Source organism: Ranitomeya variabilis, chromosome 3 (genome assembly GCF_051348905.1).
Source record: "Ranitomeya variabilis isolate aRanVar5 chromosome 3, aRanVar5.hap1, whole genome shotgun sequence".
In the NCBI taxonomy this organism is placed as follows: domain Eukaryota; kingdom Metazoa; phylum Chordata; class Amphibia; order Anura; family Dendrobatidae; genus Ranitomeya; species Ranitomeya variabilis.
In genome coordinates this window covers 256326531-256352783 of record NC_135234.1, presented here as the reverse complement: position 1 = coordinate 256352783, position 26253 = coordinate 256326531, and the positions used below count along the sequence as shown (strand labels likewise).

Below are 26253 nucleotides of genomic sequence, written 5' to 3'. Positions count from 1 at the left end.
CCCAACGCGTAGTCGGGGACCCACACCGCGGCGGCGGTTGGCAAAGCGCTGAGCCTTCTCCTGTGACAACTTCAAGTTGTCCACCACATGATTCCAGATCTGCTGAAACCTATCCACCACAGAATCCACCCCAGGACAGTCAGAAGGCTCCACATGACCCGAAGAAAAGCGAGGATGGAAACCAGAGTTGCAGAAAAAAGGCGAAACCAAGGTGGCGGAACTAGCCCGATTATTAAGGGCAAACTCAGCCAACGGCAAGAATGTAACCCAATCGTCCTGATCAGCGGAGACAAAACACCTCAAATAAGCCTCCAAAGTCTGATTGGTTCGCTCCGTCTGTCCATTAGTCTGAGGATGGAAAGCAGACGAAAACGACAAATCAATGCCCATCCTACTACAAAAGGATCGCCAGAACCTGGAAACGAACTGGGATCCTCTGTCTGACACAATATTCTCAGGGATGCCGTGCAAACGAACCACGTTCTGGAAAAACACAGGAACCAGATCGGAAGAGGAAGGCAGCTTAGGCAAAGGAACCAAATGGACCATCTTGGAGAAGCGATCACATATCACCCAGATAACGGACATGCCCTGAGATAGCGGAAGATCAGAAATGAAATCCATGGAGATATGTGTCCAAGGTCTCTTCGGGACAGGCAAGGGCAAGAGCAAACCGCTGGCACGAGAACAGCAAGGCTTAGCTCGAGCACAAGTCCCACAGGACTGCACAAATGACCGCACATCCCTTGACAAGGAAGGCCACCAAAAGGACCTGGCCACCAGATCTCTGGTGCCAAAAATTCCCGGGTGACCTGCCAACACCGAGGAATGAACCTCGGAAATGACTCTGCTGGTCCACTTATCCGGGACAAACAGTCTGTCAGGTGGACAAGACTCAGGCCTATCAGCCTGAAATCTCTGCAACACACGTCGCAGATCCGGAGAAATAGCTGACAAGATAACTCCATCTTTAAGAATACCAACAGGATCAGCGACTCCAGGAGCATCAGGCACAAAGCTCCTAGAAAGAGCATCGGCCTTCACATTCTTTGAACCTGGTAAATACGAGACAACAAAATCAAAGCGGGAGAAAAACAATGACCAGCGGGCCTGTCTCGGATTAAGGCGTTTAGCAGACTCGAGATACATCAGATTTTTGTGATCAGTCAAGACCACCACACGATGCTTAGCACCCTCGAGCCAATGACGCCACTCCTCAAATGCCCATTTCATGGCCAACAACTCCCGATTGCCCACATCATAATTTCGCTCGGCAGGCGAAAACTTCCTAGAGAAAAAGGCACAAGGTTTCATAACAGAGCAACCAGGGCCTCTCTGCGACAAAACGGCCCCGGCCCCAATCTCCGAAGCATCCACCTCAACCTGAAAGGGAAGTGAGACGTCAGGCTGGCACAAAACAGGCGCCGAAGTAAACCGGCGTTTCAACTCCTGGAAAGCCTCCACGGCAGCAGGAGCCCAGTTAGCTACATCGGAGCCCTTCTTGGTCATATCCGTCAAAGGTTTCACAATGCTAGAAAAATTAGCGATAAAACGACGGTAGAAGTTAGCGAAGCCCAAGAACTTCTGAAGACTCTTAACTGACGAGGGCTGAGTCCAATCAAGAATAGCTCGGACCTTGACTGGGTCCATCTCCACAGCAGAAGGGGAAAAAATGAACCCCAAAAAGGGAACCTTCTGTACACCAAAGAGACACTTTGAGCCCTTGACAAACAAAGAATTTTCACGCAAAATTTTAAAGACCAACCTGACCTGCTCCACATGCGAATCCCAATTATCAGAAAAAACCAAAATATCATCCAGATAAACAATCAAAAATTTATCCAGATACTTCCGGAAAATGTCATGCATAAAGGACTGAAAAACTGAAGGCGCATTGGAGAGCCCAAAAGGCATCACCAAGTACTCAAAATGACCTTCGGGCGTATTGAATGCGGTTTTCCATTCATCACCTTGCTTAATGCGCACAAGGTTGTACGCACCACGAAGGTCTATCTTGGTGAACCACTTGGCACCCTTAATCCGGGCAAACAAGTCAGACAACAGCGGTAAAGGATACTGAAATTTGACAGTGATCTTATTTAAAAGCCGATAATCAATACAAGGTCTCAAAGATCCGTCCTTTTTTGCCACAAAAAAGAATCCCGCACCAAGAGGGGAAGAAGACGGACGAATATGTCCTTTCTCCAAAGACTCCTTGATATATGAACGCATAGCGGTATGTTCAGGTACCGACAGATTAAACAGTCTTCCCTTAGGAAATTTACTGCCTGGGATCAAATCTATAGCACAGTCACAGTCCCTATGAGGAGGCAGTGCACTGGACTCAGACTCACTGAAGACATCCTGATAATCAGACAAATACTCCGGAACTTCCGAAGGCGTAGAAGAAGCAATAGACACAGGCAGGGAATCCCCATGAATACCACGACAGCCCCAACTTGAGACTGACATAGCCTTCCAGTCCAGGACTGGATTATGGGTCTGTAACCATGGCAGCCCTAAAACAACCAAATCATGCATTTTATGTAAAACCAGGAAACGTATCACCTCGCGGTGTTCAGGAGTCATGCACATGGTAACCTGTGTCCAATACTGCGGTTTATTTGCTGCCAATGGTGTAGCATCAATACCCCTAAGAGGAATAGGATTTTCTAATGGTTCAAGAGTAAAACCACAGCTCTTAGCAAATGAGAGATCCATGAGACTCAGGGCAGCACCTGAATCTACAAACGCCATGACAGGATAAGATGACAGTGAGCAAATCAAAGTTACAGACAGAATAAATTTAGGTTGCAAATTACCAACGGTGACAGGACTAACAACCTTAGCTATACGTTTAGAGCATGCTGAGATAACATGTGTAGAATCACCACAGTAGTAGCACAAGCCATTCCGGCGTCTATGAATTTTCCGCTCATTTCTAGTCAGGATTCTATCACATTGCATTAAATCAGGTGTCTGTTCAGACAACACCATGAGGGAATTTGCGGTTTTTCTATCACATTGCACCGAATTAGGTGTCTGTTCAGACAACACCATGAGGGAATTTGCGGTTTTGCGCTCCCGCAACCGCCGGTCAATTTGAATAGCCAGTGCCATAGTATCATTCAGACCTGTGGGAATGGGAAAACCCACCATAACATTCTTAATGGCTTCAGAAAGGCCATTTCTAAAATTAGCGGCCAGTGCACACTCGTTCCAATGTGTCAGCACGGACCATTTCCGAAATTTTTGGCAATACACTTCAGCCTCGTCTTGCCCCTGAGACATAGCCAGCAAGGCCTTTTCTGCCTGAATCTCAAGATTGGGTTCCTCATAAAGTAAACCGAGCGCCAGAAAAAACGCATCAAGATCAGCCAATGCCGGATCTCCTGGCGCCAGCGAAAAAGCCCAATCCTGAGGGTCGCCCCGTAAGAACGAAATAACAATTTTTACTTGCTGAGCAGAATCTCCAGATGAACAGGGTCTCAGGGACAAAAACAATTTACAATTATTCACGAAATTCCTAAACTTAAACCTGTCTCCGGAAAACAGTTCAGGAATCGGTATTTTAGGTTCTGACCTAGGATTTCTAATAACATAGTCTTGTATGCCCTGCACACGAGTAGCCAGCTGGTCCACACTTGTAATCAAGGTCTGGACATTCATGTCTGCAGCAAGCATAGCCACTCTGAGGTAAAGGGGAAGGAAAAAAAAAAAACTCAGAATCTTCTTTCTTATAATCCCTCTTCTGCAATGCATTAAACATTTAATACGGGCCTGGCAAACTGTTATGACCCCAATGGCGAGGGTCTCAGAGGAACGTGGAAGTCTGCAGAATACAAAAATCCAGCTCATAGGGCAGTGGTAACTGGGTTGACCATATATCTACTCCTACCGCCAACACTAGAAGTAGCCGGGGATCATTCCTACGTTGATTCTAGATGACACGCGCCAGCCGGAGAATCTAGCTACCCCTAGTAGAGGAAAACAAAGACCTTTCTTGCCTCCAGAGAAGGGGACCCCAAAGCTGGATAGAAGCCCCCCACAAATAATGACGGTGAGGTAAGAGGAAATGACAAACACAGAAATGAACCAGGTTTAGCACAGAGAGGCCCGCTTACTGATAGCAGAATAAAGAAAGGTAACTTATATGGTCAACAAAAACCCTATCAAAATCCACACTGGAAATTCAAGAACCCCCGAACCGTCTAACGGTCCGGGGGGAGAACACCAGCCCCCCTAGAGCTTCCAGCAAAGGTCAGGATATAGATTTGGAACAAGCTGGACAAAAATACAAAACCAAAACAAATAGCAAAAAGCAAAAGGCAGACTTAGCTGATATAACTGGAACCAGGATCAGTAGACAAGAGCACAGCAGACTAGCTCTGATAACTACGTTGCCAGGCATTGAACTGAAGGTCCAGGGAGCTTATATAGCAACACCCCTAACTAACGACCCAGGTGCGGATAAAAGGAATGACAGAAAAACCAGAGTCAAAAAACTAGTAACCACTAGAGGGAGCAAAAAGCAAATTCACAACAGATTCCTACACCAGAGGTATTTTCCGGAGATAGATCTCGGTTTCAGAATTTCAAATGTAATTGTAAATTATTCCTTTCTCTCAGACCTCACTCCTCTGGAGATCCTGTTCAGCAGGTTAAGATTGTGATTTCTTTGCTGCGAGGTGACCCCCAAAATTGGGCATTTTCATTGACACCAGGGGATCCTGCGTTGCTCAATGTGGATGCATTTTTTCTGGCTTTAGGGTTGCTGTATGAGGAACCTCATTTGGAGATTCAAGCTGAAAAAGCTTTAATAGCCCTGTCTCAAGGGCAAGATGAAGCTGAGATATACTGCCAAAAATTTCGTAAATGGTCTGTGCTTACTCAGTGGAATGAGTGTGCCCTAGCGGCAATTTTCAGAGAAGGCCTTTCTGATGCCGTTAAGGATGTCATGGTGGGGTTTCCTACGCCCACAGGTCTGAATGAGTCCATCACAATGGCGATTCAGATTGATCGGCGTTTGCGGGAGCGCAAACCCGTGCACCATTTGGCGGTATCTTCTGAAGGGACGCCAGAGAAAATGCAATGTGACAGAATTCTGTCAAGAAGCGAGCGGCAGAATTATAGGCGCAAAAATGGCTTGTGCTTCTACTGTGGTGATTCCGCGCATGTTATATCAGCATGCTCTAAACGTACTAGGAAGGTTGACAAGTCTGTTTCTATTGGCACTTTACAGTCTAAATTTCTTCTGTCTGTAACTCTGATTTGTTCATTATCAGTTATTACCGTGGATGCCTATGTGGACTCTGGCGCCGCTCTGAGTCTCATGGATTGGTCCTTCGCCAGGCGCTGTGGATTTGATTTGGAGCCTCTGGAAGTTCCTATACCTCTGAAGGGTATTGATTCTACACCGCTGGCTTGTAATAGACCACAGTTCTGGACGCAAGTGACTATGCGTATGACTCCAGACCATCAGGAGATGATTCACTTCCTCGTGTTGCATAATTTACATGATGTGTTAGTGCTTGGATTACCATGGTTGCAATCTCATAACCCAGTACTGGACTGGAAAACTATGTCAGTGTTAAGCTGGGGATGTCGGGGGGCTCATGGGGACATACCTTTGGTTTCTATCTCGTCATCTATTCCCTCTGAGGTTCCGGCATTTTTGTCGGATTTTGGGGATATTTTTGAAGAGCCTAAAATTGGTTCTCTCCCTCCCCACAGAGAGTGTGATTGCGCCATAGATCTGATTCCAGGCAGTAAATTTCCAAAGGGTCATTTGTTTAACCTATCTGTACCTGAGCATGCTGCCATGCGAGAGTATGTTAAGGAGTCCCTGGAAAAGGGACATATTCGTCCTTCTTCATCACCTTTAGGAGCTGGGTTTTTCTTTGTCTCTAAAAAGGATGGCTCGCTGAGGCCTTGTATTGATTATCGACTCCTGAATAAAATTACTGTCAAATATCAGTATCCGTTGCCGCTGCTTACTGATTTGTTTGCTCGCATAAGGGGGGCTAAGTGGTTCTCCAAGATTGATCTCCGTGGGGCGTATAATTTGGTGCGAATTAAGCAAGGGGATGAGTGGAAAACCGCATTTAATACGCCTGAGGGCCACTTTGAGTATTTAGTAATGCCTTTCGGCCTTTCTAATGCACCTTCAGTTTTTCAGTCCTTTATGCATGATATTTTCCGTGAATATCTGGATAAATTTATGATTGTGTATTTGGACGATATTTTGATTTTTTCTGAGGACTGGGAGTCTCATGTTCAGCAGGTCAGGAGGGTTTTTCAGGTCTTGCGGGAGAATTCTCTGTGTGTAAAGGGTTCTAAGTGTGTTTTTGGGGTTCAAAAGATTTCCTTTTTGGGGTACATTTTTTCCCCTTCTTCTGTTGAGATGGACCCTGTCAAGGTTCGGGCTATTTGTGACTGGACGCAGCCTACTTCTCTAAAGGGTCTTCAGAAGTTCTTGGGCTTTGCTAATTTTTATCGTCGATTTATAACTGGTTTTTCTGGTGTTGCTAAGCCTCTTACGGATTTGACTAAGAAGGGTGCTGATGTTGCCAATTGGTCCTCTGCCGCTGTGGAGGCCTTTCGGGAACTTAAGCGCCGCTTTTCGTCTGCCCCTGTGTTGCGCCAGCCTGATGTCTCTCTCCCCTTTCAGGTTGAGGTCGATGCTTCCGAGATCGTTCCGGTTTTGTCGCAGAAAAGTTCCGATTGCTCGGTGATGAGACCTTGTGCGTTCTTTTCTCGAAAATTTTCTGCCGCCGAAAGAAATTATGATGTCGGTAATCGGGAGCTTTTGGCCATGAAGTGGGCATTTGAGGAGTGGCGTCATTGGCTTGAGGGTGCTAGACATCAGGTGGTGGTTTTGACTGATCACAAGAATCTGATTTATCTTGAGTCTGCCAGGCGCCTGAATCCTAGACAGGCGTGCTGGTCGTTGTTTTTCTCTCGGTTTAATTTTGTGGTCTCATATCTACCAGGTTCTAAGAATGTGAAGGCAGATGCCCTTTCTAGGAGTTTTGAGCCTGATTCCCCTGGTGATTCGGAACCTACAGGTATCCTTAAGGATGGGGTGATATTATCCGCTATTTCCCCAGATCTGCGACGTGCTTTGCAAGAGTTTCAGGCGGATAGACCTGATCGTTGTCCACCTGGTAGACTGTTTGTTCCTGATGATTGGACCAGTAGAGTCATCTCGGAGGTTCATTCTTCTACGCTGGCGGGTCATCCTGGAATTTTTGGTACCAGGGATTTGGTGGCTAGATCCTTCTGGTGGCCATCTCTGTCTCGAGATGTGCGTGTTTTTGTGCAGTCTTGTGATGTGTGTGCTCAGGCCAAGCCTTGTTGTTCTAGGGCTAGCGGGTTGTTGTTGCCCTTGCCTATTCCGAAGAGGCCTTGGACGCACATCTCGATGGACTTTATTTCTGATCTTCCTGTCTCTCAGAGGATGTCTGTTATCTGGGTGGTGTGTGACCGTTTTTCTAAGATGGTTCATTTGGTGCCATTGCCGAAGTTGCCTTCCTCGTCTGAGTTGGTTCCTTTGTTTTTTCAAAATGTGGTTCGCTTGCATGGTATTCCTGAAAATATCGTTTCTGATAGGGGTACCCAGTTCGTTTCTAGATTTTGGCGGGCATTCTGTGCCAGGTTGGGCATTGATTTGTCTTTTTCGTCTGCCTTCCATCCTCAGACTAATGGCCAGACGGAGCGAACTAATCAGACTTTGGAGACGTATTTGAGGTGTTTTGTGTCTGCGGATCAGGATGATTGGGTTGCCTTTTTGCCGTTGGCGGAGTTTGCTCTTAATAATCGGGCTAGTTCGGCCACTTTGGTTTCCCCTTTCTTTTGCAATTCGGGGTTTCATCCCCGTTTTTCTTCTGGTCAGGCGGAGTCTTCGGATTGTCCTGGAGTAGATGCTGTGGTGGATCGGTTGTATCGGATTTGGGAACAAGTGGTGGACAATTTGAATTTGTCCCAGGAGAGGACTCAGCGGTTTGCTAACCGCCAGCGTCGGGTTGGTCCTCGCCTTCGTGTTGGGGACTTGGTGTGGTTGTCTTCCCGTTTTGTCCCAATGAGGGTTTCTTCTCCTAAATTTAAGCCTCGGTTCATCGGTCCCTATAGGATTTTGGAGATTATTAACCCTGTTTCCTTTCGTTTGGACCTCCCGGCATCTTTCGCTATCCATAATGTGTTCCATCGGTTGTTGTTGCGGAGATACGAGGTGCCGGTGGTTCCTTCTGCTGAGCCTCCTGCTCCTGTGCTGGTTGAGGGTGAATTGGAGTACGTTATAGAGAAGATCTTGGACTCCCGTATTTCCAGACGGAGACTCCAGTATCTGGTTAAATGGAAGGGCTATGGTCAGGAAGATAATTCTTGGGTAACTGCCTCTGATGTTCATGCCTCGGATTTGGTTCGTGCCTTTCATAGGGCTCATCCAGGTCGCCCTGGCGGTTCTTGTGAGGGTTCGGTGCCCCCTCCTTAAGGGGGGGGTACTGTTGTGATCCGCTTTTTGGGCTCCCCTAGTGGTGGCTGGTGGTACTGGAGACTTGTGTGTTCTTTTCTGCCTCAGCTCACCTGCTTCCATCAGTTTTGGGAGTTCCCTATTTAGCCTTGCTCTCCAGTCACTTCCTTGCCGGTCATCATTGTAACCTGAGTCTTTCAGTTGCATGTTCCTGCTACCAGTCTGCTGATCAGCTAAGTGGACTCGTGTCCTTTTTGTTTTGTATTTTTTGTCCAGTTTACAGTTTGTCATTTCCTGTTACTGGAAGCTCTTGTGGACTGAAATTGCCACTCCTGTGTCATGAGTTGACACAGGAGTCTTAAAGTAATTTCAGGATGGGTTTTTGAAAGGGTTTTTCAGCTGACCGTGAAGTCCTCTTTTGTATCCTTCCTCTATCTAGTAAGTGGACCTCGCTTTGCTAAATCTACCTTCATACTGTGTATGTCTTTTCCTCTGAACTCACCGTTAATATATGTGGGGGCTACTATCATCTTTGGGGAATTTCACTAGAGGTAAGCCAGGTCTGTTCCTTCCTCTTCCAGGCGTAGTTAGTTCTCTGGCTGGCGCATGGCATCTAGGCAGCCGTAGGAATGCTTCCTGGCTACTGTTAGTTGTGTGGTAGATTTAGGTCACGGTCAGCTTGAGTTTCCATCACCCGAGGGCTAGTCTGTTATTTTGTGTTTCTTATGTTCCCATGCCATTGGGGAATCATGACATATATATATATATATATATACAGTTAGGTCCATATATATTTGGACAGAGACAACATTTTTCTAATTTTGGTTATAGACATTACCACAATGAATTTTAAACAAAACAATTCAGATGCAGTTGAAGTTCAGACTTTCAGCTTTCATTTGAGGGTATCCACAATAAAATTGGATGAAGGGTTTAGGAGTTTCAGCTCCTTAACATGTGCGACCCTGTTTTTAAAGGGACCAAAAGTAATTGGACAATTGACTCCAAGGCTATTTCATGAACAGGTGTGGGCAATCCCTTTGTTATGTCATTCTCAATTAAGCAGATAAAAGGCCTGGAGTTGATTTGAGATGTGGTGCTTGCATTTGGAAGGTTTTGCTGTGAAGTAAACATGCGGTCAAAGGAGCTCTCCATGCAAGTGAAACAAGCCATCCTTAAGCTGCGAAAACAGAAAAAAACAAGCCGAGAAATTGCTACAATATTAGGAGTGGCAAAATCTACAGTTTGGTACATCCTGAGAAAGAAAGAAAGCACTGGTGAACTCATCAATGCAAAAAGACCTGGGCGTCCACGGAAGACAACAGTGGTGGATGATCGCAGAATAATCTCCATGGTGAAGAGAAACCCCTTCACAACAGCCAACCAAGTGAACAACACTCTCCAGGAGGTCGGCGTATCAATATCCAAATCTACCATAAAGAGAAGACTGCATGAAAGTAACTACAGAGGGTTCACTGCACGGTGCAAGCCACTCATAAGAATCAAGAATAAAAAGGCTAGACTGGACTTTGCTATAAAACATCTAAAAAAGCCAGCACAGTTCTGGAAGAACATTCTTTGGACAGATGAAACCATGATCAACCTCTACCAGAATGATGGAAAGAGAAAAGTATGGCGAAGGCGTGGTACAGCTCATGATCCAAAGCATACAACATCATCTGTAAAACATGGCGGAGGCAGTGTGATGGCTTGGGCATGCATGGCTGCCAGTGGCACTGGGTCACTAGTGTTTATTGATGATGTGACACAGGACAGAAGCAGCCGAATGAATTCTGAGGTATTCAGAGACATACTGCGTGCTCAGATCCAGCCAAATGCAGCCAAACTGATTGGTCGTCATTTTATACTACAGATGGACAATGACCCAAAACATGAAGCCAAAGCAACCCAGGAGTTAATTAAATCAAAGAAGTGGAATATTCTTGAATGGCCAAGTCAGTCACCTGATCTCAACCAAATTGAGCATGCATTTCACTTGTTAAAGACTAAACTTCAGACAGAAAGGCCCACAAACAAACAGCAACTGAAAACCACTGCAGTGAAGGCTTGGCAGAGCTTCAAAAAGGAGGAAACACAGCGTCTGGTGATGTCCATGAGTTCAAGACTTCAGGCAGTCATTGCCAACAAAGGGTTTTCAACCAAGTACTAAAAATGAACATTTTATTTAAAATTATTGAATCTGTCCAATTACTTTTGGTCCTTTTAAAAACAGGGTGGCACATGTTAAGGAGCTGAAACTCCTAAACCCTTCATCCGATTTTAATGTGGATACCCTCAAATGAAAGCTGAAAGTCTGAACTTCAACTGCATCTGAATTGTTTTGTTTAAAATTCATTGTGGCAATGTCTATAACCAAAACTAGAAAAATGTTGTCTCTGTCCAAATATATATGGACCTAACTGTATATATATATATATATATATATATATATATATATATATATATATATATATATATATAAATACATATAAGGCATACAGTGCAGAGCTGTATATATATATATATATATATATATATATATAGCTGTATATATAAATACATATAAGGCATACAGTGCAGAGCTGTATATATATAGCTGTATATATATATATATATATATATATATAGCTGTATATATATATATATAAATACATATAAGGCATACAGTGCAGAGCTGTATATATATATATATATATATATATATATATATATATAGCTGTATATATAAATACATATAAGGCATACAGTGCAGAGCTGTATATATATAGCTGTATATATACATATAAGGCATACAGTGAAGAGCTGTATATACATAGCTGTATATATAAATACATATGAGGCATACAGTGCAGAGCTGTATATATATAGCTGTATATATACATATGAGGCATACAGTGCAGAGCTGTATATACATAGCTGTATATATAAATACATATGAGGCATACAGTGAAGAGCTGTATATACATAGCTGTATATATAAATACATATGAGGCATACAGTGCAGAGCTGTATATACATAGCTGTATATATAAATACATATAAGGCATACAGTGCAGAGCTGTATATATATATAGCTGTATATATACATATGAGGCATACAGTGAAGAGCTGTATATACATAGCTGTATATATAAATACATATAAGGCATACAGTGCAGAGCTGTATATATATAGCTGTATATATACATATGAGGCATACAGTGCAGAGCTGTATATACATAGCTGTATATATAAATACATATAAGGCATACAGTGCAGAGCTGTATATACAGTGCCTACAAGTAGTATTCAACCCCCTGCAGATTTAGCAGGTTTAATAAGATGCAAATAAGTTAGAGCCTTCAAACTTCAAACAAGAGCAGGATTTATTAACAGATGCATAAATCTTACAAACCAAAAAGTTTTGTTGCTCAGTTAAATTTTTATAAATTTTAAACATAAAAGTGTGGGTCAATTATTATTCAACCCCTAGGTTTAATATTTTGTGGAATAACCTTTGTTTGCAATTACAGCTAATAATCGTCTTTTCTAAGACCTGATCAGGCCGGCACAGGTTTCTGGAGTTATCTTGGCCCACTCCTCCATGCAGATCTTCTCCAAGTTATCTAGGTTCTTTGGGTGTCTCATGTGGACTTTAATCTTGAGCTCCTTCCACAAGTTTTCAATTGGGTTAAGGTCAGGAGACTGACTAGGCCACTGCAACACCTTGATTTTTTACCTCTTGAACCAGGCCTTGGTTTTCTTGGCTGTGTGCTTTGGGTCATTGTCTTGTTGAAAGATGAAATGACGACCCATCTTAAGATCCTTGATGGAGGAGTGGAGGTTCTTGGCCAAAATCTCCAGGTAGGCCGTGTTATCCATCTTCCCATGAATGCGGACCAGATGGCCAGGCCCCTTGGCTGAGAAACAGCCCCACAGCATGATGCTGCCACCAAAATGCTTGACTGTAGGGATGGTATTCTTGGGGTCGTATGCAGTGCCATCCAGTCTCCAAACGTCACGTGTGTGGTTGGCACCAAAGATCTCAATCTTGGTCTCATCAGACCAGAGAACCTTGAACCAGTCAGTCTCAGAGTCCTCCAAGTGATCATGAGCAAACTGTAGACGAGCCTTGACATGACGCTTTGAAGGTAAAGGTACCTTACGGGCTCGTCTGGAACGGAGACCATTGCGGTGGAGTACGTTACTTATGGTATTGACTGAAACCAATGTCCCCACTGCCATGAGATCTTCCCGGAGCTCCTTCCTTGTTGTCTTTGGGTTAGCCTTGACTCTTCGGACAAGCCTGGCCTCGGCACGGGAGGAAACTTTCAAAGGCTGTCCAGGCCGCGGAAGGCTAACAGTAGTTCCATAAGCTTTCCACTTCCGGATGATGCTCCCAACAGTGGAGACAGGTAGGCCCAACTCCTTGGAAAGGGTTTTGTACCCCTTGCCAGCCTTGTGACCCTCCACGATCTTGTCTCTGATGGCCTTGGAATGCTCCTTTGTCTTTCCCATGTTGACCATGTATGAGTGCTGTTCACAAGTTTGGGGAGGGTCTTAAATAGTCAGAAAAGGCTGGAAAAAGAGATAATTAATCCAAACATGTGAAGCTCATTGTTCTTTGTGCCTGAACTACTTCTTAATACTTTAGGGGAACCAAACAGAATTCTGGTGGGTTGAGGGGTTGAATAATAAATGACCCTCTGAAAAAACTTTTCCCAATTTAAAAAAACAAACAAACAAAGAAATAACATTCTTTTTTGCTGCAGTGCATTTCACACTTCCAGGCTGATCTACAGTCCAAATGTCACAATGCCAAGTTAACTCCAAATGTGTAAACCTGCTAAATCTGCAGGGGGTTGAATACTACTTGTAGGCACTGTATATAGCTGTATATATACATATGAGGCATACAGTGAAGAGCTGTATATACATAGCTGTATATATAAATACATATAAGGCATACAGTGCAGAGCTGTATATATATAGCTGTATATATACATATAAGGCATACAGTGAAGAGCTGTATATACATAGCTGTATATATAAATACATATGAGGCATACAGTGAAGAGCTGTATATACATAGCTGTATATATAAATACATATGAGGCATACAGTGCAGAGCTGTATATATATAGCTGTATATATACATATGAGGCATACAGTGCAGAGCTGTATATACATAGCTGTATATATAAATACATATGAGGCATACAGTGAAGAGCTGTATATACATAGCTGTATATATAAATACATATAAGGCATACAGTGCAGAGCTGTATATATATAGCTGTATATATACATATAAGGCATACAGTGAAGAGCTGTATATACATAGCTGTATATATAAATACATATGAGGCATACAGTGCAGAGCTGTATATACATAGCTGTATATATAAATACATATGAGGCATACAGTGCAGAGCTGTATATATATAGCTGTATATATAAATACATATAAGGCATACAGTGCAGAGCTGTATATATATAGCTGTATATATACATATAAGGCATACAGTGAAGAGCTGTATATACATAGCTGTATATATAAATACATATGAGGCATACAGTGCAGAGCTGTATATATATAGCTGTATATATACATGAGGCATACAGTGCAGAGCTGTATATACATAGCTGTATATATAAATACATATGAGGCATACAGTGCAGAGCTGTATATACATAGCTGTATATATAAATACATATAAGGCATACAGTGCAGAGCTGTATATATATAGCTGTATATATACATATAAGGCATACAGTGAAGAGCTGTATATACATAGCTGTATATATAAATACATATGAGGCATACAGTGCAGAGCTGTATATATATAGCTGTATATATAAATACATATAAGGCATACAGTGCAGAGCTGTATATATATAGCTGTATATATACATATAAGGCATACAGTGAAGAGCTGTATATACATAGCTGTATATATAAATACATATGAGGCATACAGTGCAGAGCTGTATATATATAGCTGTATATATACATGAGGCATACAGTGCAGAGCTGTATATACATAGCTGTATATATAAATACATATGAGGCATACAGTGCAGAGCTGTATATACATAGCTGTATATATAAATACATATAAGGCATACAGTGCAGAGCTGTATATACATAGCTGTATATATAAATACATATAAGGCATACAGTGCAGAGCTGTATATATATAGCTGTATATATACATATAAGGCATACAGTGAAGAGCTGTATATACATAGCTGTATATATAAATACATATAAGGCATACAGTGAAGTGCTGTATATACATGGCTGTATATATAAATACATATAAGGCATACAGTGAAGTGCTGTATATACATGGCTGTATATATATACATACATATAAGGCATACAGTGCAGAGCTGTATATATATAGCTGTATATATATATAAATACATATAAGGCATACAGTGCAGAGCTGTATATACATAGCTGTATATATATATATATAAAGACATATAAGGCATACAGTGAAGAGCTGTATATACATAGCTGTATATATAAATACATATGAGGCATACAGTGCAGAGCTGTATATATATATATATATAAAGACATATAAGGCATACAGAGCAGAGCTGTATATACATAGCTGTATATATACATATGAGGCATACAGTGCACAGCTGTATATACATAGCTGTATATATAAAGACATATAAGGCATACAGTGCAGAGCTGTATATACATAGCTGTATATATAAAGACATATAAGGCATACAGTGCAGAGCTGTATATATATATATATATAAAGACATATAAGGCATACAGAGCAGAGCTGTATATACATAGCTGTATATATACATATGAGGCATACAGTGCACAGCTGTATATACATAGCTGTATATATAAAGACATATAAGGCATACAGTGCAGAGCTGTATATACATAGCTGTATATATAAAGACATATAAGGCATACAGTGCAGAGCTGTATATATATATATATATAAAGACATATAAGGCATACAGAGCAGAGCTGTATATACATAGCTGTATATATACATATGAGGCATACAGTGCACAGCTGTATATACATAGCTGTATATATAAAGACATATAAGGCATACAGTGCAGAGCTGTATATACATAGCTGTATATATAAAGACATATAAGGCATACAGTGCAGAGCTGTATATATATATATATATAAAGGCATACAGTGCAGAGCCGTGTCATGATCACGCAGCGCACAGAGTTGTATTATCCTCTCACTTTTGGAACTATGTGAAATGCCTCCACTGTACAATGTGAAGTCTGACTCCACCTACACATGTGACGGATCACATGATCGTGACATCATGAAAGGTCCTTTTGAGCACTAGGATTCAGCATTTTCCGTCCTCCTATTGGCTGAATTCCCCTGGTAAGTGACTGAGGTTCCCCTAATGTAGTGGGCACACATGGGGCTGGCTATGTGTGCCCGTCACTTGGCATCATTGTGTGCCGCCTGCCCATGTGTTCCTGTAGTAGCAGCCGTGTTGGCTGCAGGACCTGCCCTGTACATAGCTCCTGGGTTTCTTGGAGGTGATTATTTGAAGGGCAGGAAGCCTCTCTGTGGCTGTGTGCGGCTATATCCGGCGCTCTGTGACTATTATTATTATTTATAAAGCACCATTGATTCCATGGTGCTGTACATGAGACGGGGTTACATACCAATTACAGATATCACTTACAGTAAACAAAACTACCAATGACAGCCTGATACAGAGGGGCGAGGACCCTGCCCTGGCGGGCTTACATTCTACAGGATGGAGGGGAAGGAGACAGTAGGTTGGGGGTTGCAGGAGCTCCGGTAGTGGTGAGGCGGCAGCAGGGTGTGTGGAGGCTGTAGGCTTTCCTGAAGAGGTGGGTTTTCAGGTTCTGTCTGAAGGATCCGAATGTGGTTGATAATCAGACATGTTGGGGCAAAGAATTCCAGAGGATGGGGATATTCTGGAGAAGTCATGGAGGCAGTAGGGTGAGGAGCGAATAAGTGTAGAGAAGAGAAGGAGGTCTTGGGAGGACCGGCGATTACGTGAGGGAAGGTATATGGAGATTAGTTCAGAGATATATGGAGGAGACAGGTTATGGACGGCTTTGTAGGTCAGTATTAGTAATTTGAACTGGATACGGTGTGTGCGGCTCTATCCGGCACACTCTGTGGCTGTGTGTGTGGCTATACCGGCACTTTCTGTGGCTGTGTGTGGCTATATCCGGCACACTCTGTGGCTGTGTGTGTGGCTATACCGGCACTTTCTGTGGCTGTGTGTGTGGCTATATCCGGTGCTCTCTGTGGCTGTGTGTGTGGCTATATCCGGTGCTCTCTGTGGCTGTGTGTGGCTATATCCGGTGCTCTCTGTGGCTGTGTGTGCGGCTATAGCCGGGGCTCTCTGTGGCTGTGTGGCTCTCTGTTTGTGGCTATATCCAGCAAACTCTATGGCTGTGTGTGGCTATAGCCGACATGTCTCTTGCAAACACATTTTCCAGGATGTCCCTCCTGACATCTCCACCAGGAGGTAGTCCTTATCTTTGATAGGGACAGGAAAGCAAAAGAGGTCAAATAGCCCCTCCCGACAACCACCCACCAGTTTTTCCTGTCCCTATCAGGAACACATGCGCAACGCGAAGAAAGTACTTACTAATGGAGGTCTTTGTGAGTTTGAAGGGGGAGGTTCCATACCTTCCTTAAAAGGAAACCTGTCACCTGAATTCGGCGGGACCGGTTTTGGGTCATATGGGCAATATTGCCTTGCGCTGGCGTGTACTCCGGAGGACAGAGAATGAACTTCAATCCAATATTGCGGCCAGCATGCAGCCAGCGAGTAAGGAAAGGGTGAATCAAACACCCGAAAACCCCGCCCATATGACCCAAAACCGGTCCCGCCAAATTCAGGTGACAGGTTCCCTTTAATCATGTGACAGAGCCGGGCTGATACCTCTGGAAGAGGTTCCTCAGCATACAGTTGAGCTGGGTGTTCCTGTGTGTTGCACTATTCCTCTGTAGGGGGCTCTAGGCTTCCTGTTGCTTCTTGAGGAACTTCTGCCCGGCGTGCATCCATGATGACGCGTGCTTCAGATCCGCAAGTACCAGCCACCTCTAGCGTTCCGGCTTACATTCCAGCGTGGAATGCATATGTCACAGAGATATGATGCATCATCATAGTGGTGTACGTTCCAGCGTGAACCGCAGGACCCTATTGAATGGTTTGATGGGCAGAAGATGGGTCTATTAGGATCTGACGAACCAGATGAATAGAAGCAAGGTGAGCAATGCTATTAAAATTGCTTAACCCCTTCACCCCCGGAGCTTTTTCCGTTTTTCCGTGTTCGTTTTTCGCTCCCCTCCTTCCCAGAGCCATAACTTTTTTATTTTTCCGTCAATATGGCCATGTGAGGGCTTATTTTTTGTGGGACGAGATGTACTTTTGAACTATACCATTGGTTTTACCATGCCGTGTAACAGAAAACGGGAAAAAAATTCCAAGTGTGATGAAATTGCAAAAAAAGTGCAATCTCACACTTGGCTTTTTTGCTAGGTTCACTAAATGCTAAAACTAACCTGCCATTATGATTCTCCAGGTCATTACGAATTCATAGACACCTAACATGTCTAGGTTATTTTTTATCTAAGTGGTGAAACAAAATTCCAAAGTTTGCTAAAAAAAAAAAAAATTGCGAGATTTTCCGATACCCGTAGCGTCTCCAATTTTCGTGATCTGGGGTCAGGTGAGGGCTTATTTTTTGTGTGCCAAGCTGGCGTTTTTAATGATACCATTTTGGCGTAGATACGCTCTTTTGATCGCCCGTTATTGCATTTTAATGCAATGTCGCGGCGACCAAAAAAACGTAATTTTGGCGTTTTGATTTTTTTTTCTCGCTACGCCATTTAGCGGTCAGGTTAATCCTTTGTTTTTATTGATAGATCGGGCGATTCTGAACGCGGCAATACCAAATATGTGTAGGTTTGATTTGTTATTAATTGTTTTATTTTCATTGGGGCGAAAGGGGGGTGATTTGAACTTTTATATATTTTTTATTTTTTTTATATTTTTAAACACATTTTTTTAAAATTTTGGCATGCTTCAATAGCCTCCATAGGAGGCTAGAAGCATGCACAACTCGATCGGCTCTGCTACCTAGAGGTGAAGTACAGATCACCTCTATGTAGCAGAAATCCAGGTGTACTTTGAGCGCCGACCACAGGGTGGCGCTCAAAGCAATCGGCCATCAACAACCATAGAGGTCTCAAGGAGACCTCTGGTTGTTATGGCAATGCACCGCTGACCCCCGATCATGTGACGGGGGTCAGTGGTGCGAGCACTTCCGGCCGCGTGGCCGGGAGTGCTAGTTAAATGCCGCTGTCAGCGCTTGACGGCGGCATTTAACTAGTTAATGGGCGCAGGCGGATCGCGATTCCGCTCGCGCTCATTGCGCGCACATGTCAGCTGTACAAAACAGCTGACATGTCGCGGCTTTGAGGTGGGTTCACCGCCGGAGCCCACCTCAAAGCAGGGGATCTGCCAGCTGACGTACTATTCCGTCAGCTGGCAGAAAGGGGTTAAAGTGAACCTGTCAGCTGGATTTTGTTAAGTAAACTAGAGGCATTGTCTTGTTGGCGTTGTTACCCTGATTAAAATGATACCTTGGGTGAAGAAATCTGTCTTGTGGTTCTTGTGTAATCAGTGTTAGGAGTTTTGAGTTAATGAGATGCTTGTTCTCCGGGGCGGGACTCTAGTCGTATCTTCATGCTTTAGGCCAGAGAAACCAAGATGAGAACTGCCCACAGTCTGCCCCAAAGCACATGGTCTGTCTCGCTTTCTGCCTCTATGATGAGGAACATGTTTGTGCTTCGGGGCGGCCTGTGGGTAGGTCTTTTCTTGGTTTCTCTGGCTTAGAGCAGGAAGATTAGACTCTTCCTACAGGCACGTCTCAGATTATGAGCATATCATTAACTGAAAACATCTAAGGGTAAGTTCACACAGGCCGTTTTTGTTGTGTTTTTTCTCTGCAGCAAAACCTGATCATCTTGGTAGGAAAGAAACCGCGCCAAAACCGCAGGTTTAGGTGGTGCATTTTTTTGTGCAGTTTTGCCGCATTTTTTTTCTTGCGTTTTTTTTTCTCTTTGTGCATGCCAATAAAGTTGAGTGCACACAGAGAAAAAAAAACAACTTCCTGTAGATAGTATGAATAGATACATTAGACCTCTTTCACACTTCCGTTTTTTACAATCAGTCACAATCCGTCAAAATGTTGAAAAGACGGATCCTTACCTCACCCACGATTTTGGGGGTGACAGATTCCCTTTAAATTAAAAAAAAAAAAAAGCGTGAGGACCCCTCTATTCTTGATAACTAGCCTTGCTGAAGCTCCCAGCTGTGAGTTTTGTCTGGCTGGTTATCAAAATTAAGGCTCATTTCCACTGGCGAGGAAAACGGACGAGTGCAATCCGATAAAAAATCGGATTGCACTCGGACCAATGTTATTCAATAGGTGTCTTTTCATTTGCGATTTTTTTTTCTCAGCCGAAATCGGACTGAGAAAAAAATCGCAGCATGCTGCGAGTCTCGGACGAGACTCGCCAATGCAAGTCAATGGGTGCGAGAAAAAAAACGGACGGAATACGGACCATCCGTATTCCGTCCGTTTTTTACAGATACATCACCATTCTGTGGCCTAGAACACTGTCCATGGTCCTGTAAATGACTGTCTAAAAATAGTTGCAGAGAAAAAAAACGGATTGCATACGGATGTCATACGGATGTAAAACGGATGGTGCGATTAAAAATCGCATTGCACTCGCATTACACTCGCATGACAATCGCATACGCTACATCCCTTTTTTCGGTCCAGATTACGGACCGATTTGTCTCTCGCCAGTGGAAATGAGCCCTTTAATTTAAATTATTTATAGCACAAGAAAGGCAGATGAAAACTCCCATCCGCCGCTCCTGTTCTCACTGTAATTAGTGGCTGTAGGTGTCAGGTGATGGGGGCAGTAGTCCCATCAGCTGACACCAGTGATCGGAGGTGAAGTTTATACCTCCGATCACAGCTGAGAGCTCCCGCTGTCTTCTGACAGCGTGGGAACCGCGGCACTGTGACTGGTGGGGAGGATTTCCCCACCGATCAGAAATGGTGTTTGCCGCGCTGTCTTGCACATGACAGTGTGTCACTGTAATGTTGGACCCCCCCATTCAAGTCAATGGGTAGAAAACGCTGAAAGAAGTGGCATGCCCTATGTAAAAAAAAAATGCTGCAAAGCACAAAACACTGATCACACAAAAACCCAATGTGTGTGTATGAGATTTCTGAAATCTCATCGGCTTTGCTGGTAATGTAAAAAGCAGCTGAAAATTAGCATAAAAAAAGCAGCAAAAATGCCCTGTGTGAACTTGCCCTAAGGCCGGTTTCACACGTCAGTGGCTCCGGTACATGAGGTGACAGTTTCCTCACGTACCGGAGACACTGACACACGTAGACCCATAAAAATCAATGCATCTGTGCAGATGTCATTGATTTTTTGCGGACCGTGTCTCCGTGTGCCAAACACGGAGACATGTCAGTGTTCGTGGGAGCGCACGTTTTACACGGACCCAATAGAGTCAATGGGTCCGCGTAAAACACGGACCTCACACGGACATTCTCCGTCTGGGGTCCGTGTGCGTGCAGGAGACAGCGCTACAGTAAGCGCTGTCCCCCCCCACATGGTGCTGAAGCCGGTATTCATATCTTCCCTGTAGCAGCGTTTGCTATAGAGAAAATATGAAGAATAGTGTTAAAAATAAAGATCCATGTGTCCGCCGCCCCCCCACCCCCTGTGCGCCCCCCCGCTGGTCAGAATATACTTACCCGCCTCCCTCGCTCCTTCCTGGTCTGGCCGCGCCTCCTACTGTATGCGGTCACGTGGGGCCGATCATTTACAATCATGAATAGTCGGCTCCGCCCCTATGGGAGGTGGAGCCACATATTCATGACTGTAAATGATCGGGCCCACGTGACCGCATGCAGGAGAAGCCGCGGCCAGACCAGGAAGCAGCGAGGGAGCGGGGAAGTATTTTCTGACCAGCGGGGGGGGCGCACAGGGGGTGGGGGGGGCGGCGGACACATGGATCTTTATTTTAAACACTATTCTTCATATTTTCTCTACAGCAAACGTTGCTGCAGGGATGATATGAATCGCAGCTTCAGCACCATGCAGAGTGGGTACCACACGCTCCGTGTGGTACCCACTCGCCATACGGGCGGCACACGTGTGCCGCAGGTATGGCCTCCGTGAGTTCCCAGGCACACGGGACACGGATAACTCCGGTACCGATTTATTCCGGTACCGGAATTATCTGGACGTGGGGGACAGCCCTAACACTGATTACAAGCTTATTCACCCTCAGGTATCATTTTAATCAGTGTAGCAACATCAACATGACAATGCCTCTAGTTTACTTAGCAAAATCCTGCTGACAGGTTCTCTTAACCCCTTCACGACGTGTCGTCCTAGTACGGCTCATGTTTTGTCTCCCCCTTTGATGTGGGCTCCGATGCTGATCCCACATCTTTTCTGGCATATGTTAGCTGTTTTGAACAGCTGACATGTGCCCAGAACAGCTGAGGGTGGAATAGCGATCCACTCGCAGCTGTTAACCCATTAAATGCCGCTTTCAAAATCAAACATACACCTATTTGGTATCGCCGGGTTCAGAATTGCCCGATCTATCAATATAAAAAAATTATTCACCCGATCGCTAAACGGCGTAACGAGAAAAAAAGTAAAAATGCCAGAATTAATTTTTTTTTTGGTTGGCACCAACATTGCATTAACCCCTCTCTGACATCCGACTTACTATCCTGTCCATGTGACCTGGGCCTGTCTGACCATGGACGGGATAGTACGTCTTTGCGATTGGCTGTGCACGCGGGGGGTGAGCGCTCGGTTGTCAGCTAATTCTCACAGCTGACACATGGCACTAAGTGCCAGGAATGGTCACAGACAGCTCCCGGCAGTTTAACCCCCGAAATACTGCAATCAGACACGATCACAGTATTTCAGAAGCTGGTGCAGGGGCTGACCGCCCCTGTGCCTTTGCATCAGAGACCCCACGGCGTGATGCGGGGTCCCGATCACTGCCATGGTAACCCGATGTCGTCATGTCAACATCCGGGTTACCAGAGCTAAGAAACTTCCTGGTCATGCGCAGTGTATGATCTGGAAGTCTTTCTCAGTGCATCGAGTGCAGCGCTGACAGCTTCCATAGCATGCAGATACTGCTTCATCTGCATGCTAGAGAAGCAATCAGCCTGCAAAAAATGATTGTCCCATAGTGGGACAAAGTGTAAAAGTCAGAATAAAGTTCTGAATAAAGAAAAAAAAATTTTTTTTAATTAAATTCTAAAAATATTTTTAAAAAATAATAAAAAAATCTATATTCTATCACTAAATAAATATTTGAATGAAATAAACAATCTAAACAATAAAAGTACACACATTTAGTATCACCGTGTCCGTAATGACCCGACCTATAAAGCTGTCCCACTAGTTAACCCCTTTACACCATAAAAAACAATGCTTTATCATCGTACCGCCGAACAAAGAGTGGAATAACACGCGATCAAAGAATGATAAAAATAATCATGGTACTGCTTAAAACAAGCCCCCATACAGCTCCATCAGCAGAAAAATAAAAAAAGTTATAGCGCTTGAAACAAAGGGATGCAAAAATAATTTTTTCTATAAAATAGTTTTTATCGTATAAAAGCGCCAAAACATTAAAAAAAAGTGTAAATGAGGTATCGCTGTAATCGCACCAACACAAAGAATAAACTGCCTTATCAATTTTACCACACATTAAACGGTATAAATGCACCCCCAATAGAAATTCATGAATAGCTGGTTTTTGTTCATTCTGCCTCCCAAAAATTGGAATAGAAGCGATCAAAAAAAGACATGTGCCCTAAAATGGTACCTATAAAAAGGTCAACTCGTCCCGCAAATAACGAGACCTCACATGACTCTGTTGGCCGAAATATGAAAAAATTATGGCTCTCAAAATATGGTGATGCAAGAACTATTTTTTGCAATAAAAAACGTCTTTTAGTGTGTGACAGCAGCAAAATATAAAAACCCGCTATATGGCCTCTTTCACACGTCCTGATATTTCCGGTACCGGAGATGTCAGTGTCCGTGTGTGTAGTACTTGCAGCACACGTGTGGCATGCGTGTGCCGCACCAATACCACACGCACACGGACGGGCGCCAGGGAAAAAGCGTTACTGTAAGCGCTGTTCCCCAGTGCCGGGTGCTGAACACGGCTCTCATCATTCTCCCCATTTTTGCCCACAAATTATCGCAAGTCATATCAAAGAAATTTTACCACAAACATGAAGTGCAATATGTCAGAATCACCGAGATCCATTGAAACGTTCCAGAGTTATTGCCTCATAAAGGGACAGTGGTCAGAATTGGAAAAATTGGTTTGGTCATTAACATGCAAACCACCCTCGGGGGTAAAGGGGTTAAAATGCAATAACGGGCGATCAAAACATCATATCTGCAACAAAATGGTATTAAAAACATCAGCTCAGCATGCAAAAAAAATCACGAGATCACCAAAAATGGAGATGCTACCAGTCTCGGAAAATGACACAAGGTCATTTTCAGTTTTTCCAGTTAAGGTCCTATATAGGGAATAGCGCCACCTAGTGAGTATTAGCATCTTTCAGTTGGAGGGCATATCACACTGCTAATCAAGTCCATTATAAGAATTGTAACTTAATAGTTAGTTGCATAGTGTGAACATACATCATTATAACTATAAGGCTATATTGAAACTACCGAGAACTTCTTTGCAGGGACTATCACTGGTTTAAAACTAATTATTTCTATGAACAACTGAGAAAACTTATATGGGACCATAAAATTATGTATTTCATCTTGTATATGTCTAAATATTCTTGTAGTTTACCTGCATAGGGTTAACTACCTTGAAATACTCTATAATGTCATTTATATCTAAAAAAACAAAAATGGTCTTTGTTTTAAAGGCACTTTACAAATGGATATGTGATTCTTCTTTTACTCACTAGGTGGCGATATTACTATATATACCGTATATCTTATAACACTGACTTTATTCATAATGGTTCTTAACCAATTGGTAAGGGGATTTCATGCTATCAATCATGTTTTTGTAGGATATAAATAGTCTCTACTTTAGTATTTAGTTTCCTGGTGGAACTTGGGAATTTAACTATTACACAATTACATTTTATATGTAATCTGGGATTCCACATTTTTTCTCTGTACAAATCTTCTCTTTTTTACCAGTTTTTTTTTTTTCTTTAATCATTGTGCTAATAAAACCTTATTTAAATATATTGTTAGGTGGTTCACTCGCTGTGTAATGGCTGTTTCTGACCGTACAGGGACTTGGTCTGATCATACCACAGCTCCTGGGCAGGGGAGGAAGCAAAAGAGTATACAGACATTACAGCAGGGGATCACAGCTGCTGGTTTTTGTGAAAAAAAACAAAACAAAAAAAAAAAAAACATTTTCTGCCTGTGCACAAACATGTTTTACCTAACAAAAAGAATCAGCTACAATACAATGCTATATGGGATTTTTTTTTTTTTTTTCAGAAAATTGGTGAACGAGGGGAAGTTTGGGTCTTTATGCAAATAAAGTGCTTTACGTCGGCTGGTTATTTAAAAAAAAAATATATAGGGGGAAACCCCACGTCATTTTTAATTATATTTATTAGGTTAAACCAGGCTAAAAAAAACACCTGTGTAAACACACTTAAAACGCATGTTCATTTTGTTTAACTGCGGATTTACCGCATCTAATGCAAGTCTATGGGGAAATTTCGCACAGAAGGCTGAGCGTTCCCGCAAGAGAAATAGACATGCTGCGGTTCGGAAACTCACATCGCAGGTGAATTTGCGCAGCATAAAAAAGCTTAGTGGGCATGGGATTTCTATTAATCCCATCCACTGTGCTTGTACTATACAATGCAGCGTTTTGGACTCCGCAAGAATGCACTGCGTCCAGAACGCTAGTGATACTGACCGTGGTCATGCACCATTAATATCACATTGACTTCGGGGGTTAAAAAAATGTACAGAACGCTTAATATATGTGCAAGTAGCCCATCATTATTTAAATTTTGTCTCTAAAAAAGTTTTTGTTTCCTTCTGTGTGTTTTTTAACCCCTTTTTTTCACTTTTATTAATGCTCCTTCCTCGGGCTGTCTCCTTGGCGCTCGCCTCTGCCCTCGGGCCCATCTCCTTGGCGCTCGCCTCTGCCCTCGGGCCCATCTCCTTGGCGCTCACCTCTGCCCTCGGGCCCATCTCCTCTGTGACAACAGCAGTTAACACAATTGCGCCAGAAGCGTGTCTCTAATCCCGCCCATCGGTGCTCGTGTCACATGACCGCGGGTCTTTGATGGGTTGGCAGCAGACCCCAGTGGTTGTCATAGCCGGATAGTATTTCTGCTACACAGGGCAGGCTGAAGCACAAGTGATTGGATGAACAAAATACACATATTTGGTATTGCTAAGTTCTCCCGATCTATCAGTATATAAAAAGAATTAATCCGATCAGTAAACGGCGTAATGAGAAAAAAAATCAAAACGCCAGAATTCCGTGCTTTTGGTCGCCACATCATTTCATTAAAATGCAATAATGGGCTTTTAAAACATCATATCATATGCCAGAATGGTATCAATAAAACGTCAGCTCAGTGTGCAAGAAAAATAAGCCCTCACCCGACCCAAGATCACGAAAAATGGAGACGCT

General features: G+C 43.4%; 1 protein-coding gene and 1 long non-coding RNA gene across 6 annotated transcripts in view; both read left to right on the top strand.

The window, feature by feature from the left end:
• Positions 1–26253, top strand: part of LOC143815803 (uncharacterized) — a 397662-nt gene that overhangs the window by 239332 nt on the left and 132077 nt on the right. The gene's annotated exons all lie outside the window — the stretch shown is intronic.
• PARL (presenilin associated rhomboid like) overlaps positions 15738–26253 on the top strand; it is an 85092-nt gene continuing 74576 nt past the window's right edge. The window contains exon 1 of one of the 5 annotated variants that reach the window (XM_077295412.1): positions 15738–15848. The gene's annotated coding sequence lies outside the window, so the exon portion shown is untranslated. Of the gene's footprint in view, positions 15849–15882; positions 16010–17359; positions 17728–19242; positions 19433–26253 lie in introns of those variants that run through there. The other 4 variants (XM_077295417.1, XM_077295416.1, XM_077295413.1 and 1 more) reach the window with 4 other exon arrangements.